This window comes from Tyto alba, unplaced genomic scaffold, assembly GCF_018691265.1.
Source record: "Tyto alba isolate M040663 unplaced genomic scaffold, T.alba_DEE_v4.0 Super-Scaffold_3, whole genome shotgun sequence".
NCBI lineage: Eukaryota > Metazoa > Chordata > Aves > Strigiformes > Tytonidae > Tyto > Tyto alba.
The window spans coordinates 2,189,964-2,210,088 of NW_024881304.1; the positions used below are offsets into that span (position 1 = coordinate 2,189,964).

The 20,125-nt window shown below is 37.6% G+C and overlaps 1 long non-coding RNA gene across 1 annotated transcript; it reads left to right on the plus strand.

Moving 5' to 3' along the window:
* Positions 1 to 17,448: 17,448 nt before the first annotated feature.
* On the plus strand, positions 17,449 to 19,873 carry LOC116959476. Its single transcript, XR_004405870.2, has 3 exons — positions 17,449 to 17,785; positions 17,919 to 18,099; positions 19,658 to 19,873. It is a non-coding gene; the product is annotated as an uncharacterized LOC116959476 (long non-coding RNA).
* The last annotated feature ends 252 nt before the right edge of the window (positions 19,874 to 20,125 follow it).

Genomic DNA, 20,125 nt, shown 5'->3' on the forward strand with positions numbered 1-20,125 from the left:
GGTATATGACAGCTTTCTTGTGATGGAGAGAAAAGGGATCATATTTATTCCTTTGTTAATAATTCCTAGCATTTGATTTTTATTTTTTTTTTAAACTGCTAATGAAGACTGAGTTGTGTTTACAGAACTGTCAACTGTAACTTAAAAATCTCATTCTTGAGTGGTAATAGCAATTTCAAAGTCAATCTCTGTGTGTAAAAAGTTAGGATCATCTTTTTCTGCATGCATTACTGCACATTTATCAATCTGGAGTTTTATTTGCTCTACTATTAGAGTCACTCAGCACCGTGAGAACCCTCTGCAATTCCCTGCAGTCAAGTTATATTTTTATTATTATAGATGCTTTATTAGCATAAGCAGACATTGTCGTCTTGGAATTCACCCCTTTTGCAGACGATTTATGAATATGTGGAACAGTTTAGCCTTTAGCAAAAATGTATTCTATCTATGATCTCTACATGTTTGCTGCTTGAGCAGTGGGACCATACTGGAGGCTTCCTGGATTAGATGATGGGTTTATTTTTGTGTCGTTCATTTCTGAATATTTAACCGATTCAACTTGTATATTTCTGTTCCGTGGCAGATTACTTTTATAAGAACTTGCCATGATATATGTGATCAGAAGCCTTATGGAAATCCAGCAAGACTATATCAGGCATATATTCCCTATCCATATGCTCCATGAATCTTTCCAAGAACTCTAGTAGCTCGTGATTCGTGATTTTCTTCTAGAAACATGGTGTTAACTCTTCTTCCATATGTTCTGTTTATGCATGTGTCCTTAAATTTTCCTGATCACTTCTGCCAGTTCTGCAGTGGAAGCCTGATGTTCTAGCCTATATCTTTTTAAACTATTTCCTGAGATCTCTTAGAAATTGATGCTGCAGTTTGCTACCTTCAGTCTCTCTGGCCTCAAGAGGAGGCTACATCTGAGCTATTTCATGTATTTCCCATGGTACCCAGGTGTTTAATTTCTGACACTTCTTTCTTCCTGTTTCTACAACTGTGAAAGGAAGAAAATCTAACTCAGGATTTATATTTTTTTTTAAATGTGAATTGAATCAAGAACACAAGCCAAGTGGTCCCAGGCTGTTGTGGGACCATTGGGACAGTTTTCTGACCAGTAAAGCTCCACAAGAAATAACTAATGGGTATTGCTGGTTGGGAGAAAAAGGGGAAAGCCCCTTATTGTTACTGAGAAACTACCCTTCCATCCAGAGGACATCTTAAAATTGAATGATCTGTATTGTCTCTGTGCTTCAGCAAGGGTTTTAATAGGATGAGTGAATTCAGTGTCTTGCCACAGGCAGTGGACATTCTGCCTGGGTTATTGGGTGGTAGGTACAACCTCTGTTATGTGATAATACTTAGATGTCATTAAGAGGGAGAAACAATGCATTGGTTTAAATGACTTGTTGCATAGGATTAGATGGAGACAGAGAGGCTACCTTCTCAGCTATTTCTTGGACATTGATAGATTGATTATGTAGAGTTGCAGAGAACTTAATCGAGTTGATTAATGCATGACTTCGCACTTCTGCTGCACATGTGTTATCTAGATGCTTAGCAGCACATATTAGCTGTGTGGAATAGTTGGGGACCATGTTGACTTCTTCAGTGTAATTTTTATGTTTGCAACAGGTTATTCCTGATGAAATGTCTTAGCTCTCTCTGTCAATACTACTATAACAGAGCAAAGTTTTTATTGACCAGCAGTTTTGCAGAGAAGAGTTAATTGCTATCTCTGTAGCTACCTGTGCCACTGAAGAATTGGATTTGATAGAAGATAAATGAGCACTTCTTCCAAAGCTACTTCACAGTAATTTTGACCTCAGTTTCGTTTACATCGGTAACTGCTGTAGTTTTTTTTTCCAATTTAGAAAAGTGCCAATAAGCAAAAATTAGGCATTCCTGTGTGTCTGATTTCATAAAACATTTACATCTGTTACTGTTTTTATTTATTCTGTTTGTACTGCAGTTAAACTTGTAGTAGGCTATCAGTCATCTAGATTAAAGTCACAAAGATGTAAAGAGTGTTATGTGTGACATGAGACACAGGCAATTGGTTCCTGTCGTTTGGTGTAGGACTTGATATTTTAGAGACACATTGTGTACGTTTCTGTTTGAGCTCTCTGTCTCTCAAAATACATATAGTATATATGCACTTTACAGAGACAGACTTCTGGTATTGTTTTGTCTATGGTATACACTAAGGAGTCAAAAAATACCTGTATTCATTCTGAAAGGAGTTGCATATTACTGAATGCAGTTGAATTGGGACTTTTTTTTTAAGCTTGGTAAAGTTCTGAATTCTTTTAAAGCCTGTTTCCTTTTTGCCTTGTTCACCCTTACCAGGTCTTTCTTCATACAGCTACTGAAATACAATGTTAATATCTTTATAGGCTATCAACCCCATTTAAAAACTCCATTTCAGCTACAGAAAATGCCAGAATTATCAGGGAAAGAATTGCACACGTTTAAGAAACAAGCTACAGGAAGAAGAACCTGTGTCGTTAAGTAATTTTTTCTTTCTCAGCCTTAATATTTCAGAATATGTAAGTCTGATTTTTGCGTTTTGGCAGGGAAGAGTTTAAGGCCTGCTTGCTCTATCTGTATGCAACTGTTTGCATTTCCATTCATGGATCTTACAGTATTTGTATTTTATGCAATTAATCTGAAAATATACAGTTTGCTCAAGTCAAAATTGTGCAGTCAAATTTTATATATACATTCAAGGATTGGAGACTCCACAGGGGATGTGTGTATGTGTGTACACATATATATATAGGTTTCACAATACAAGTTTTTTTTAGCACCATCAATCAGTTGCGGTAGAAATGTGTGCCAGTGTGAATATGATGTGAGCTCCTTAGCATGATGTCATTGTACTTCTTCCAATTTGAAGCTGTGGTTTCAGATGTTGCCAGATCTCTCTTCTAGTTTGAGTTCATCTGCTTCTAATGGAGTACATTTTAGTATGTCAGTATCTACAATACCTTTAAAATATATTTATTTCTAGAAGATGGGATCATATTTGTTTGTTACTTATTATATGATGTTGTTATTGCAGTCCCCAGCAATAAGTCTTTTATTTGCCTAATACTGTAGCTGACTTTTCTCATCCAATTCACTGTAACATTTTGGCTATCCAGTAATACAGGGATGTTTATGTTGTGATCTAAGTAAAGTTCATGATGCATGTTTAGTGTATAAAAAGCTTAAATTTGTGCAATCAGTCTAGTAGGAAAAACCAATCTAAATATATACACTCAATACTTTCTTTTGAGGATAGACTTCTTCACATCACACATGCTTAAACTTGATACTGTGAGTGTGCAGTGAGACATTCCTGCTTATTAGGGATTATGTACTTCATAGAAGAATATTCATAGCCAATATATAAGATTCAATCTTAGCTAATTGCATTGTCAAATGTACTTTTACTGTTACATTGATTTTTTTAAAAACTGATGGTTATGTTTTCTGTTACCTAACCCATTTTATTTAGTTTCTCTATTTAATGAATTTGCGATATATACCTGTTGAGAAGCGTCATATTTAGTTACAATTGGTTTCCTGACAATACAGCATCAGTCTTGTCCTTCTCCACTGGATGTATGGTAATGTTCTTGATAGTCTTAAGAATACTTATACGTTTAGACTGAGAAAAAGGATCTGTCAGGAGCATATTGCAGATTTTTACCTGTGTTATTTTCAGACACCTTGACAAGGTGTACCAATAACATTACTGATAGAAATGAGGTTTCAAAATAGAGCATTCCGGTGTTGGGAAATGGCAGATTTACAGTTGTACGGTGCTTGTCATGTACAGAATGAGGAGGGAGCCCTGCAGGTGTGCAAGTGAAGGCTGTAAAGCTTGGGAACATACGGAGGGGCAGAACTGAGGCTGTTCAGGTAGGTTATGGCCTGGTGCTCCTTAACTTGAAAGCTGGTCTTAGCCTGATTCTGATATTAATCCAGTTTCTCAGCAACCTGCTGCTCTCCGCTCTGACCGAAAAAAACATGAAGTGGAAAATGTTCTCTTCTGTAAGCTATTGGTAAGCCACTGCCCCATCATGCATATTTAGGTCTTGAGCTTTCAATATGCAGTGGAGGTATTTGCCAGATGAAATTTAATTTGTTGGTGGCAATAGAAGAATTACCCTGGAGGGGAACTATCTGTTAGTGCTGCGTGCCGAGAGCTTACGGAAGACGGGAGGAGTCTTACCCAGGACCAACTTCCGTCTCTCAGAAGCAGCAGGTGCAGATGTTGGTGCTCTGACAGACTTACAGGCCCAACTCTGCAGCATTTATAACCTTGGTTCTTAATTCAGCATGCTCACAAAATTTATGGGACAAACAAATGCTGGTTACCCTGCTTGAAGGCCTCTTGTCTTTTCTGCCTTGCAAAGGCTTCCTGTAAATAACTGCTTTCCATTTAACCAGCTGAGATTGTTCAATAAGTGGTAGTAATGCTCAGTTTTCTTTCTTGCAAAAAAATTGCCTTTGTTAAGCTTGTGGGGACCCACAGCTTCTGATGGATGGATGAAGTGATGGAAAAGATGGTTTTCTATATTTGACACATGAAAGAAGTAAAAATAATGAAAAAAATGAACTTGTTTTTAAAAACACTTCTCCAGTTGAAGTCCTCTTTTTCTTCATTTATAATTTCTATGCCTTTCCTCACCATTTTAGAGTGCACAAGGGAAGGAACGGTTTTAATACCCTTCTGGAAAAAAAAAAAAACAGAACTAGAACTGAACTTTCAGTTACCTTAATTTAATGTTTTTCCATAATTGAAAAATATGGCAAACTTTTCATAGAAAAATAAGAACGTTTTTTGATTAAATCCAATTCCTCAGTGGGAACATCTGTGTTGAAAAATTTACCAGCTTTATTAAGAATCCTGATTATATTGGGTTCTTAACTTCACAATCCAATATATATATATATATATACACACATATATATATATACACACACACATATATATAAAATATAGGTATCTTTCCTTGAAGTACACACAAATCTGCTCCTTATTCATTTCCAGAGGCCATGCTGGCTTTGGAAATTCCAGGACACACATCATTAAGAATGTCCTGTCTCTTAGTAATGCAACATCTGAAAACTGAGAATGAGTTACTGGTTTATTTCAGCACATCTGAAGCTTTTAGAACAATCATTTCTGAAATCTGTCTCCTTTTCGATAATTGCCTTTTTTTTTTTTTTTTTTTTTTTCTAATCATAACACTGACAGCTCTGTAAATATCTCTAGTTTTTGGTAAAGCTTCTTTGCAATGTGACTTAGATTTATTAGAGCAGTTGAAGGGTAAGTACGTTAGGGGAGTCTTTAATGAGTAGCTCATTCTGGAAATTAATACTTTCCTTGGGATTTGAACTCTGTCGATCAAAGGTTGGATCCAGCCCTTTATAATGTGTTCCAAAGTTATTACTATTTGAATGTGCTGTGGAATGAGTTTATAGTCACAAACCTTGAGTAGCAGCAACTGTCTCTCTTCAGAACTTCAGCAGAGATTAGAGATGACTTTGACTCAGGAGGATCTCCTCAAACACAAAGGTCATTTAGCCTTTATGTGGCTGGCAGACACATTAATAAAATTGGCCTGTTGTATACATACAGAATTTTTTTCTCTTTAATAGTTAAATGTTTTTTGCCAGCACTAAATGTGATTGAAACTAATGAAAAGGTGTTTAGTTATGAGTAGTAGCAATAGAAGTAAGCTGTAGATCTGATTTTAATAGCCATTCTTCATAAGTATACCAGCGGAAATTTTTTGCGTGAGGGGATTTCTCAAGTGATAAATCTTTACAGAAATGTAAGATAAGTCTTTGTGTAATGGAAATATTGTTTCTCTTGAATATATTATTGTTCACATGCTGCTTGAAACATGGCAGTGGGTTCTGAATTGTTAAAGAATATAATCGAGGCCAGTCGGCTCTCTGCAATTTCAGGATTTAGCTCCATGATGTGCGATGTTAAATATTGAACTAATTTTATTAAAGGAAGAACAAGCTCATCTTATTTAGCCAGTATTTGTATGGTAAGTGGATAAGAAGATACCTGAGTGAATCTCAGTAAATGCAGAAATGAACTAACCTTCCAGATAGTACTTTGGACCTGTAAGACTGACTAGAAACAGACAAAAATGATCTTTTTTTAGGAGGCTTGATTCATCCCTTTCTGGTGCACATTAAATATACTGGAGGAATAGCTGTTCTTTAATGTGGGAAATGGTAAACCGTGAAGGAGGAAGATGACCAGTTTAATTGCATTTTTCTTCATGATTGAAGCTGGGTGAATGGCAGAAAACAGAACTTGACCCAAGTGTGTGTGTGTGTGTGTGGACTCTTCTGTATAAGATTTTGTATTTATGTATACACACATATACGATAGATATGTCATAGTTGCTGTCTTGGGTTTGGCTAGGATAGAGTTAATTTTCACAAGAAGCTGTGAGAGGGGACACAGCCAGGTTAGCTGACCCGAACTAGCCAAGGGCAGATTTAATACCATATGATGTCATGCCCAGTATATAACTGGGAGAGCTGGCAGCGGGAGGGGAGGTTGTGTTCGTGCCTGGGGGAGTGGGCTGGGCATTGGGTTTTGCTTTTATATATTCTTGTTTTGTAACAATGTTGTTATTAGTTCATCTCTCCTTGTGTTGTCCTATTAAACTGTCCTTATCTCAACCCATGAGTTTTTAATGTTTTTCCTCCCATTCTCTTCCCCATCCCACCGGGGTGGGGAGGAGTGAGCAACCAGCCACGTGGCGCTTAGGTGCTGGCTGAGCTTAAAGCATGACAGTTGCATGTAGTTGTATCTGTGATAACTTATGTAAGTTACTGTATAGGTGTGAGTTGTGGATTTTTTGGGGGAGGGTTCAGTTAAGAAGCTGAATACGATTCCAAGACCTGAGACTCTACACATTAACAATAGCACATATGCTGTTATGCTAACTTAGTCTGATTAAAAATATTCTTTCCAAGGGAAACTTGTTTAGCTTGTCTAGTAAAAATTGGAAGGACTTTTCTTCTCTGCTATATAATAGTCCTCTGGAAAAACTAAGTTTGAGATCTAAAAAACAAGACACATTTCAGTAATAAAGCACAGAGTCTGTAAAACATTATTTTATTGCTGGCTCTAGTACTAAAACCTATTATTATACATTGGACTATTTTTAGGAAAAAAAGGATTGATAATAAAATCTTGGTGTCAGTAGTTTTTATGAAACCCAAGAGAAGACAGTGTTTATTCTGTCACTTTCACTAGCAATTCCTGTAGAGATTTCAGCTGAAGTCTCTTGCACTGTGAAGCACTGAGCTCACAGGTCTGTCTTCTCTTCTGAGAAAAGTCCTGTAGGATTTAACAGAGTGGAAATAGCAATTTCAAAAGAACATGGAACATCTAGGTGATGCACATCCTCTTTTGGACCTTCAGTGCTTTGACAGATTTTAGGAAATAATTTGATCCCAACATAGAATTATAGAATGATTAAAAAAATGTAGTACGAAGAAAATTATTTTCCACACAGTACTGAGTGTTTGGAAATCAAATATATGTTTATGAGTGCAAGAAACAGATGTATGTAGGGGCGTGTGTAAGATTTTTTCAAGAAGGAGTTGGCCTCTGTGCTAAAGGACTCATCCTGTCTCAATCTTCAATTAGGAAGAGCTTGCTATTGTAGTCAATGCCACTGAGAACACAGTCATGCTTAAAGATTTCTGTGAAAGATGTAAGGAAAATAATAAGATCTTGCATATATGGAGAGAATTTGTTGATATATTTCACTTTACTAACTTCAGCTTTCAGCAGACATTATTACTCTTTATTCCAGGCCAGAATGAGACTAAACCTAGAAACAGTGCGCACAGAAGGTCAAAATGAAGACAAAAGAATGACTAGAAGAGGCAAAGCCTGGAGATGGGAAGAGTAGTAGTACAGTGGCGTTTCTAAAAAGGATTTTAATCTACTTGTATGACTTGAGAGACTCAGTCACTAAGTGTTTCTTTTGTGTAGTGTATCTGCACTGGCTAATTGAAGATAGGCGGCCTTAGAAGAGACAGCTTTTAGTTGCCTATTAAAAGCCAGCAGCAATGAAGAACTTTTTCAGATAAGGGGAGGCAATTAATTTGACATGTCTGGTTGTGACCTTATTTTCTTCTTTAGCGTGCAGTGTTCAAGAAAAAGAAAGGTTTGCTAGAATTGTTTGAGGAGGGCTGTATGTAGGCTTCTCGAGTTTGCAACCAAACTTCACTTTTTAAATCTATCAGTGAGATGACTGATTCTGTACAGTGCAGCTGCCCCTGTACAGCAACTTTTTTTAACCTATTTTTATAAAAAACCCCCGTAACTACCCAAGCAGGTCTCAGCTAATGCAACATTTTCTTCAGGAATCCTGTAAGCAAAGGCTGGAAGAAATACTGAGCGGGTGAGTACTGTGCTGTGCAGTCTTCTGAACTATTTAGACAAAGGTTGTTCTGTACAATGTAAAGTATTAACAACAATTCTGCAAAATTCGCAGCATGAGGGTCTTCAAAAGTTTACAGTTGCTGTTCAATACATTAGTTTTCAAATAACATCCTTCACAGAAGGTGATAGATATAATAACAAAGTCACTTTGTTGTGGCACAAGAAAGAGTTAACTGATTTCATGATGTTCAGAAATAAAACAGGTCAGAAGTATCTTTGAAATTGGGTTATACTCTTGGAGTATAGGAATGAGTGTAGTTTTAGGGCAAAGTTTAAAATACATGGATATCTACTTTTTTTTAGTACAGTTTTGCATGGCACAATAAGTCAGTGCCTGGTTATAATGCATTCAGTGAAAATATGTTTTTCTTAATTTAAAAAGCCACATGCTTTTATTTTATTTTATTTTATTTTATTTTATTTTATTTTATTTTATTTTATTTTATTTTATTTTATTTTATTTTATTTTATTTTATTTTATTTTATTTTTCCCCCTCAGTAACACAGAACTTAGAGGCTACTTCTAAGAATCTGAGCTTAAATGTGTTTTTGTTTTAAATAAAAGTTCATAATACTGTTAATGATTGCTACAAGCTTGTACACAGCTGGGGTGTACTCTAGACCTAGACTCCAATGGCAAAAAGAAAAAGAAAAAAAGCCTACCTCTTCCTTGTTAACTGTTCTTTGTGTTTTTTTCCTTTCATGTCTGATGGACAGATGAGCTTCAGCTGGGACTGAGTGGATGAATTTGCTTGCAGCCAATCTGGGTCAGATTTGAACTGAGAAGCATGGTGCTGCAATCCTGTCTAACTCTCAAGTAAGATGGGCAGCCCTTGGGGTGCTGTTTAGAAGTGCTGATGTACTCTGATCTACTGCTGTTTCCTATTTCACTGTACAATCACTTATATATTTAATTTTTTTTTTAAATATTAGATTAACATTTTAAGATAAGTTGTAAACCCAGGGGTACCTAGAATATAATTGGGAGGTTGCTAAATGATTTATGGTGATTGTGGGTTTACTCTTAGATAGTTGATTATGTCAAGTTAGTATAGGAGCATTCTGAGAATGCTATGCTTTAAAATTAAAATGTTAAATACATAAAATACTTTTTTGTCAGTAGAAATGTTTAATATATAATGTCAATATAGGTTACTATTAAAAAGATAGTCTCTGTATTTTAAGTGAAGCAGAAGGCTTTCTAATTGGCAAAGGTAATGAAGAAAGCTGACAGCTGAAGACAGACAAGCTGCATAGGTGCTTTTTATCTTCCCAAATAGTTACCCATGACCTGCATAAGTCTTCCTGCTAAAGTTACTGGACAAATTCTGTCATCTGCTGTGCAGAATGGATAACAAGTTATAGCAAAAAAAAAAAAAAAAAAAAAAAAGGAAAAAAAAAGACTTGGCAATTCTTGTGTTCCTCTCTCCCTGTCTCCTGTTTCTCCAGACCCTATGGCACATAACTTGTGGGATTTTTCCTTTCTAATACTAAAGTGAGATGAAACTGGTGAACAAGCCCATTGCAGCATTTGCTTCTGAAGGTGGGGCAGTTCTGTAATAGCTGTGGTGACCAAGCTAACCCTGAAGCCACAGGGTGCAAGTCACTGTGATACTGTAGTGTTGTTCACTGTGGGAAGTGACAGGCCTGAACTGAACCTGCCTCTGGAAGTCCCAGGCTTGGGGAGAATGGTCTCTGGCACCTGAAATCAGATGATGGGCTTTGCAGCACACAGAGAACTTTCAGTGTCCACAGACCCTGAAGCAATGTACGTGCTCACAGGCAGTGGGACAGAGTTTGAGCAGCTGTTTTCACCATCTGAAATTTCAATCCTTATCAGAATATTTACTTATAACAATTTAGCTGACAGCTATTACTTCAGCAAGCAAATGTTTGCGTGCCTCCTTTGCTATTCCTCCTGACTACCTTGCCTTCTCACTGTTCTTGTGGATCACTGCTCTGATGGAAGCGCTGGGTAATTTTGCTGCTTTAAACATTGCCAGGAATAAGTCAGCTGAGCCAGTCTCAAGGTCACAGGGGGCACTGAAAGACCAGTGAGAGAAAGGGAGAGGAGACATGGAGTGTCCTATGTGACAAGTGTCACTGCTGCCAGAGAAATGAGCTCCATCAGCAAACATATGGGTTGGTAGGATGAGATTTGATGTAGTGGAATGACTTAGTTTGTGTTAGGTGTGCTGACCCACTGGGAGGAGGAAGGACCTTGCAGCACGAATTCATTAAGAGTGCATCTGAGATACTGCGTATGACCGTGGTACTTGGTTGGCTGGCTCTTGTTTTCTAGAAACAAGAGGGCAACAAATACAAAACTCAGTCTTGTCCAAAGTTATTTTTCTTTGGTAAAATGAGTAGCTATAACATCAGTTACTCTGCCTAGCCCAAATAACTGGTCCCCCCATCATTATAAGGGAGGTGGGGTTTACAGTTAAACAAGCTCTCTGCAAACTAATTTCAAAGTTGATGGTGCCAGTCCTCATATACCTGTTGCTGGCCTGTTGCCTGAAGAAAGCAAGCCAGGCTGGTTTCCATTGACCCCATGGGAATCAGTGACAGATTACACTGAACTTGATTTCTGTTTTTGCTTGGGCAAAATCATCCTTACTAAAGCATCCTCTAAACTTCTTTAAACTTTGAATGAACTCTGTGATGCTAGGGGTGGAAACAGACTTGAGCTGTTAATTGTGATAGATGTTATTGCCTGTAGAAAAAGTATCTTTTGCCTTGGATGCTGTTGTGTGGTTGTAACTCATTTGATCTCTCAGCCCTTGTCTTCATAATTTGTGCCTGTTCACCAACATTTCATTCACTCACTCTTTATAGGCAGTTTTGATTGGCAGTTTATATGTCAGTGTAATTTAAAAACTCAATAAAAATGCTTTTTACACAAATAATATTCTATAAACCAGTCACATTTCTTCAGGCTAATTCCTCAGATTCTTAATGAGCCACGCAGTTCCTGTATTAGATCATGGCTTCTTGTAAAGGTTTTATAAGTACACTCAGATGCTTTGTTTGGTGTGTAATCATCTTTAATAATGGGTACGTAACCATTCATGGATGAGAAGAAATCCTATGGAAGAAACTAGAAGGGACTATAGAAACATAATTAGGATATATAAGCATTTTTCTAAATACCTATAAGCACATAAAAATCTCAATTGCTTTATAGCTCTTCTCAGCCATAGCTGAGAAAATAGAAGATTCATCATTTAACCTGAAGGCTTTTCCCGTAAGGGACTGCAGTACTTGCTGCCACTGAGCACAGCTGAGGGTTTGTGCCTCTGTGGCCCGTGACAGGCTCTGTGTTTGCGGGGCGTGGGATGCCCGGGATGGTGTAACCACGCAGACATCCCTGGGGCAGCCCTGGTGTCCGTGTGGTCTTCAAGGGACGTGAGTGTGCGTAAAGCTGATTTGAACAGAAGTCAGATCGCTCGTGGATAATATACTTGAAATAATATTTAAAATTTTTTTTCCGATTTCACTCTTCAATAATTTTATATTTCAGAGTGGTGTCTTAACATTTTGTATGGTATATTATTAATTCCTTATGTCTCTAACGTATATGGTATAAGCAGCTGTGTGTCCAGCTGAGGTTTTCTGAAAATTTCCATTAAAAAAAAAATAAAATCTTCAAATACTTATAGCTTTGTGAAGTTTAAGCAACTCAGGCTTTGGGAAATGCTAGTATTTAGTGTGTGCCTAGTGTGATTTTATTTTTTTATTTTTTTTTTTTTTTAAACATTCAATTTGGAGAAAGGAAAAATTTAATCTACAGTAGTTGGAAATTTTTTTTTTTTAAACATTCAATTTGGAGAAAGGAAAAATTTAATCTACAGTAGTTGGAAATTCTGGGAATGGTAAAAGGCAAAAGTATGTTGCTTCTTCCTTTAAAACTTCTTTATGAGGTTTTATTTTGAAGTACTAAAGTATGTTTATAAATCTGAAGTGGGGATATGAAATCTGCAAAAGAGGATCTTTGCTAACTGCAGAGTTGTGTTTCTTGTGTAATTGTGAAATGCGGAGTTGTATTTTTTTTGTGTAATTGTGAAAATCCAACCAAATGAGACCAAAATGTAAGCCTCTGGAAACCCCAGTTTCACAAACGAGCTGCCGCTGGGATGTTTTGGTAACTGCTGGGGAGCTGCTGCTGAGGTGAGCCCTGCGCCCGCGGCGGTTGCTGCTGGTGGCGGGGGCTGTGTGGGTGTTGGTGCGGGCCATGCTGATGGGCTTTTCCACCAGCTAGTGCGGCGCTCAGCGCGCGGGGCTGCATGTGGTGACTAAAAGGGGCCCTTGTAAACTGGTCAGGTAATTAAGACAATTAAAGGCTATATTTTATCCTTTCTGATTCTGCAGAAATCCTGACTGACACCAGACAAGGCACAAACCGGTTGCTTTGCTGGTGGCTGTGGTTCAGCTTCGGGGCACCTGGATGTGCCTTGCAGAAAGCCGAGTGCTGGCTGTAACGTACTGAGGTCAGTGAAAACCCAGGTCACAAATTGAAATGCTGAGTCCACCGGCAGAACTGCACTCCTACTTATGACATTGAGTCTGCCAAAACAGGCGTTGATTCTGTCTGTTCTGATTTTCATGTGTGTGTGAAATAGTATCGCTCTCAATCATACCGATGTTATAAAAGTGAAAGAGGCTAAAGCGACACAAGTCTGTAGGGAAACTAAGACTTTTCTATCCATCATAGGATGCTAAGTACATACTGTGTGTGACCACCCAGGACAATTAGACAGTGCTAATGTTGTCTGTGTAATGTTTTGAAGTACTTGCTTGTTTAAATGTCTAATTCTGTGTTCCAGTTTCTGACACCTGTTATTTTTTTTTTGATTACTTTGACGTAGTCTGTGAATACACGGCAGAGACAAGTTCTACCTGACCAGGGAGCGAGTTGACATCAGGGGTTGAGGGAGCTGTGTGTGCTCAGTGAAGAGAAGCTCATATTAAATTGCTTCTTGGCAAAGAGGAGGTTAAAGTGTGCCCTGGAGGCAGCTTTGGAACTGCTCTGCAGGTAGTAGCCGGAGATGATGTGCTGTTCTCAGTAGTGATACAAGGGGCAGCAGCCACAAATCGAGTTTCAGGAGGTTCAGATTGTGCATTAGGAAAAATTCTTCACTAGGACAGTGCCACAGTGGGCAGGTCACCCAGAAAAGACTCTTCAAACTCAAATATCTTTCATAAGGGCTAATCTTTCCTGGCCGGTGATGGGGGGTACTGGGGGTACTGACAAGTAATCTCTTTCAGTAGCAGCTCTTTGGTTGCCCAGTACTCAGGGCTTCTTTTACTTTCTAGACAAGGACTATGACAGAAAATGAGGCAAGAGGTTACAGAAATGGATATGATAATTGGGGTAGGAGGAGAATAGTAGAGTTTACCATAACTTATTAATGCAATAGGCTTAACTTCTGTTAGCATTGGGGTTTAATAACAGCTCTCTTTTGCATTCTATTTTCCAGGAATGAGAACATGATGTGTCTTTTCTGTGGCTGTGTCTTCAGTAAAAGGCATTCCTGTTTCCAAGGCAGAAATGTCACAAAGAGGTAGGTACAAGTGAAGAGCTTATTCCTCACCATTTCATTTGCTGACAAATGTAGAACAGAACGCAGTTCTGTTCACAGCTACCAAGGACAGGAAACTGAATTGCCTGTAGGCATTCACTTCATTGTGAATTTATGGTGTGACTATAATATTTGCATTAATCCCATCAGCACAAAGCATACATAAATGCATTCAGAATTATTTTGTCTTGCTTATACAATTTACATTAAGATCCATATGCAGAATTGTATTTTCACAGCAAGTTTTACACATAATATTAAAATTTTTTTCTCCTTTTTCTCCCATCAATATGTTGCATATTTTTAAGTCTAGCTGGGCTCAGTGCCAGCAAGGAACTACAAGGATCTATGGCAACTGCCACATTTGCACTTTTCATTTACAAATCGGTAACTAAACTCTCATTAAATATTCTTAACCAGCCTGTTCAACATATGTTTGCTTGGATATTAGTACTTATAAGTTGAAACAAATTAGATCAGTAGCTAAATTTGTTTCCTAATAGCCAAAGATATTTGAGAAAGAATAGATTTTGAAATGTAGAAGTGGCAATGCTGCCTTTCTCCTTTATTCTTTTAAAAATGGGACATTCAGCTCTGCCCAGGCAAATGAAGAAGGTGGGAATTTGAACTCCGTCCCCACATTTTACTTCTGTGGTAAGACTGGTGTAGGGAGAGCTTTGAAATGAAGCCAGAAAACATCCACTAACTAGTGTGGCTTACAAATTAGGTTTTGTTTTGAGACATATTTTCTTCTATTTAATTCTCCGTGTTTCTCCCTTTCAGACATAAAAAAAATGCATTTAATGGGTTTGTACTAAGACTCTCTCTTGCGAAGAAGCATTTTTTATCTTTGACTTCTAACAGCACTGACACTAATTGCAGAAAAAAACACCTAACAAAAGAAGGTGCAAAATCATGGACACTAGATCGTGTAGACCTTTAAAAAAGTTATTGTCTCTGCTTAAGTCATTGTTTCATGCACTTGCAAAGATTGTTAATGATCAGCTTTTAATTAGCTTAACTGTGTTATCAAAACCATAGCGAAAAGCGTATCGTTATGCTTTCAGGTTTGTGCTGCTGTGTCTGGAAGTCGGTGGCAGCTCATCCAGCCGCGGTGTGCCAGAGATGCCCCCGTGCCAGCGCGCTGCCTGCCCGCGGGTGCGCCCGCCATCGTGTCTGTGTGTCTTAACAAAGTTCCTCACAGATTTAATTTCTGCTTGTACAAACCTTTGATACGTATTTCCGTCAGTGGAGATTATCAGCAAGTAACAGCTTGGGCTTTTTGAGCAGTTTGTAGGTTTTGGTTATATCTTTGTCTGACTAAGGAAGGTTAAACTGTGACATAATATCTTTGTGTTTCTGGAACAGAATTCTTCAGGACAAAAAACCTTAGCTTTTGCCACATAACCCAGGACTCTGACAAGTCTTTTACTTTTTCAGTAGACTTGCCCTATCCCTGATCTTGCTTTTCATTTTCAGAGATAAGACAACCTTTTTTCCCTGGAGAGACCTGGACACACAGCTTCCTTAATTCAAAGCCAGAAGAATCAGTTGGGAAGCATGTGTTGGTAACAGATCCAACGGCAGCAAAATAGGTCTTTGTGTTAACTATATGACAGTGTCAGCTGGGAAGCGTAACTGAAATATAACATACAGCATCGTCTGACACCTAAAATGAACACAATTGCTAAGATCCCTTTTTTTAAGAAAAAAACAAGTGTGCTTTGTTCAATGTGGATCCTTAAGACACTGGTCCACAGGTGTGTGTGGACCAGTTTGGGGATTTGGCCCCTAGTGAGAGACTTCTGAAAGCCACTGGAATTTAGAAAATTATTTTGACACATTTTTTTCAGGGCTTAAACTGAACTACAGGGAAGAGCAAACGCTTTCTTTTTGGCTTATCTTTAGAAGCAGGTTTTTCTGTCTGCTGCTCTGACCCAGGCTTGCCTGGCATGTTCAGTGTGTGACCTGCATACTGCGTGTACATAAAACTATCAGCAGCTGAGCAGGTGGTGAAGAACAAAGCACCACAAACGAAAATGTTGAAAGCATGTTTGAAAACACTGTAACTGCAGGAGTGGTTTGTTTGCTTTATAAGCATATTGGTGTTGAGAGGAGAAGAGAAAGGAGAAAACAAAGATCCAGAGCAGCAGTGCAGGCATTAGCTGCCCTTCTCTGTGCCGAAATAGATTACTTGCAGTTTCTTCAGGTGAAAGATTGATTTAAAGATTTATCTTCCTTCTGTAGGAATAGGGTTATAACCAATTACTTATTGATAAGTAAACTGAAATAGATGAAGAATTAAGGCTTCTTTTTAAAATGAAGAAGTTTTGTTGTTTAATGATTTCATTTTTTAAAAATACATATCCTTTACAATTCTGTGAGACCAAAGGAAGTTTTGTAAACTATTTGATTGTTTTAAGAATACATTGAAAACCTTGGGAAAGCATCTCTTCAAACTCTATCTACAGTACTTCAGTGACACTAAGCTATTTTTCACACAAAGTCTAACAGAACAGAAGTAGCCTTTATTCCGATGACAGTTTGCATATTTAGTTTGCTGCATTTTTCAATGCCAGTTAAAGCTTGTAAGTACATCTGTGACACAGTGCAAAAAAGTTCAAGGCCAACATGTTTTGGAAGAAATAACATTTTCTTTTTTTTTTTTTTTAAGTATCATATAATTTATTTTATAAATGTGTTTAAATGTCAGCTGTTGACTAGCTTAAATACATGCTGGATGGTATTTGTCTGAAAATCAGAATAACAAAATGCAGCAATTGGCCTAAACCATTTCCATTAGTGTCAGTTAGCATAAATATTCTGTGATCTTCATCTAAACTTCTTGCCTTGTTTATTTTAGAGTTATTTATTACATGGCTGCAGAGAGCTCACAAAACTGACAACATTGTATTTTAGCTAGTGGTTGAGGATTATCAAACTTTTTGTTTGAGATAAATCACCCAGCACTGTATTGCATATCTAAATGGCTTTCATCTACAGAGTTGGGCTGAAAATCTTGAGGAGAGGTCTTTTATGAATCTTCAGACTTTTCCCATCTCTGACCAGGTCAAAAATATTTCAAAAAATACTGTGTTTTGTTATTAATGAAGGTTTAGGACAATGTTTTGTGTGCACAGTTGTGTACTTTGTTGTTGTCCCAGTCATTACTTTATTTTCATTGCAAGTAAATTTGGTTTTCCTGGGTCTTTACAACTAATTTTATCATGGTGAAAAGTGTGCCATTGTGATGCAAGAGAGGAGCAGGAGTAGCAAAACTGAACTGTTTCTCGTGTCTTCAAAAGAAGTCAAAACACAGATTTCCAATAATCCCGCATCACCATCTGTAGTTAGAGGAGAAGAATTACTAGTCCATGCACAGGATGAGAACCAGGGTCACCTCTACTCTTAGTGCAGCATCCTTTGGCTAGTTAATTACAAAATAAAGTATTGTAAGGATATTGCACTATTTCTGTTCAGTTGAATTGCTCTATAAAAAGCCTACGTGATTTAAGTGAAAAAAAAAAAAAAAAAGGCAAGTTATCAGTGGTTAATCTGAACCTTCCTATTGCCATAGATTTGATAAACATCTGTAGACTGTTACTGCCAGCGGAACTGAGCTGCAGGCAGAGAACTCCATGGAAGTACCAGCTGCAAGTGTCTCTGAAATAACACCTTAGAAAAACAGGCAGTGGGTGAGCTGCCCTAGTAGGTATGTACCTCCTACCTTTGCAGTATGGCTATGGAAGTACCTGCAATGGAAAATACTCAAAGTTTTTGGTGATAAAATACTGTTGTTTTTTGTTTTGTTTTGTTTTGTTTTTTTTTCCTGTGGACTGGCACAGCTGCTAGAAGGAAGAATGGGGGAGCACAACTTCTATTTATTTAAACCTTTGTAATAACCCCACTACCATCAAGGAATACAGTTTCATCTGCAGTATATTCCTCAGTATCCTCAGTGACACTGCACCGTTCATTCACAATACCAAATGGTAAATGGAAAGCTTTCAGGAAAAAAAATCACACGTGAGTTACATGTATGCTTATGTATATAAATATACTAGTAAATAATCAGGAGCTGTTGCAGCAGCTCTTGTATATGCAGCCTCATGACAAACACTAGTTGTTGCTTATGTAAGCAGTTATGCTCTTTTCCTTATTTACTCTTTAGAACAAACCATTCAAATTCATATGGTTACATGTTACAGATGCTTATTCACTGTTGAAAGAGATGGGGCAGCCAGTAACTTTAAAGTCTGTGTACTTTAAGTAACTGTAGAAATCAAATGGTCTGTATAACCATGCATACTGGTCTTAAGTTCATGCATATATATGATTCCTATCCACACTCTATGCTTATAGTCAAAGACCTTGGTCTCCAGCTATATTTGAAAAGTGCTTTTGTAATCTAAATTTATTAATTTATCACCTATACCTCCATAAATTGACTGAGGGCTGTGACATATGTGTTGGAGTGTGATGATTTAACTTTGTTTCTTGAGCCATCCTTCTCCTTTCATGTGAATGTACTGCAAAATAACCAGGCACGTTGATGACTGACTCTAAGTTCAATTAAACCCTTCATCTTGCAAGCTATCTAACCTGCCTGCCTGGATAAAGTGTGACTTAAGCCTTTTGTTTTATTCTCTGTATGGTCTTGTGCATGGCCCTATGCCCAGAAAAGAATATTTCACAAAAATTCCTGGAGTGTATGCAATAAGGCATTCCACTCCACAGCAAACCATGCACTCCTGGACACTACTTCTCTTCTATCATGGGACAAAGGAGTAACTTATACCAAATACCAAAACCCAAGGAAAATATGCTCAAGTTTAAGATAACTGTGAGAGATGCTAGCTATTACATTTAAAATTGCCCACTTTCAGTGAGGTAGAAATGCTCAAAGTGGGGTTCAGTTAGAAAAAAAAAAACAATGTGAATTATTTTTTTATATATATATATAAAATTATAAACACAACACATTATTTTATATATATATATATATATATATATATATATGTGAAGAAAAAAAAGGCTAAAATTGTACCTGTGTAAAACATTAGGCATTGGAACACAGCATTACTAGATAGAGGAGCTGCTAGAAAGCCTGGCAAGATATTGGAAGGCTGATAAAGCTGAAAGATTGAAGATTTACTAGAACGTCTAGGAAACAAATCCTTCTTGCCTTGTTTGCAACCTGAATTATACTGACAATATCCTGATCAATGTTACGCTGTTTGGGAAAAGGGATGACAGTAGGCTGTCCTGTATTTGTTCCTCCTTTAAATGGTCAGAAAAGGAGAGCTTATATGCATTCTTTCAGTTTGCCATCGTAAGTATAGTAATAACTTCGAAAAATAGGAGAATATAATTTTTAAAAATTTAGCTTCTGGTAGAAGTAATGAATTCATTCAGCAGAACTAATTCTCTTTAGTGTGGTAGTTGAGAGCACTGCAAAGAATTAAGGAATAAGTGAGCTGCATGTTTACCTTTGAATGGAAATAAAGATAAGATGGTCTTTTTGACTAATCTAGGCTGTATCCTGAACTCTAGCAAACAGTGTATATGTCCCCCAATCTTCCAGAGAGAATCACAGGAGAATTGCTGGTTGCATGGACAATTTCTGACTTCGTTACTTCTATCACTGCCTGCAAACTGGACATAATGAAAAAGCAGAAAACCTGTGAGCTGATCTTACGCTGAAAGCAAGTCTCTTGTAGTTCTCAAGTTAGTTTGGATAGCCCTCCTGCTACGCTGATTTCTGGAAAAAATGGCACCTGAGAAAGAGAGCCACATGGAGTTCCCCCTAATCTCTTCTGTATATCTGTACGTAATTTAGCTGTGTGAAAAGCTGGAGTCTGGGCGGTGAAATCTGTCCTAGTGGTAGGTAGGTACCAGGCCACCACCTCTACTCAAGTTCTGCATTTCTTTGAAATGATGGAAGGCGGCTAATAAGCAACTATAAATCCTGTGTCTGATTACTTTAAGGCAGATGTCCCAGTGCTGAGATGTTCTGGGCTTGATACTTGGTTAAAGAGCTGAGGAAACATTT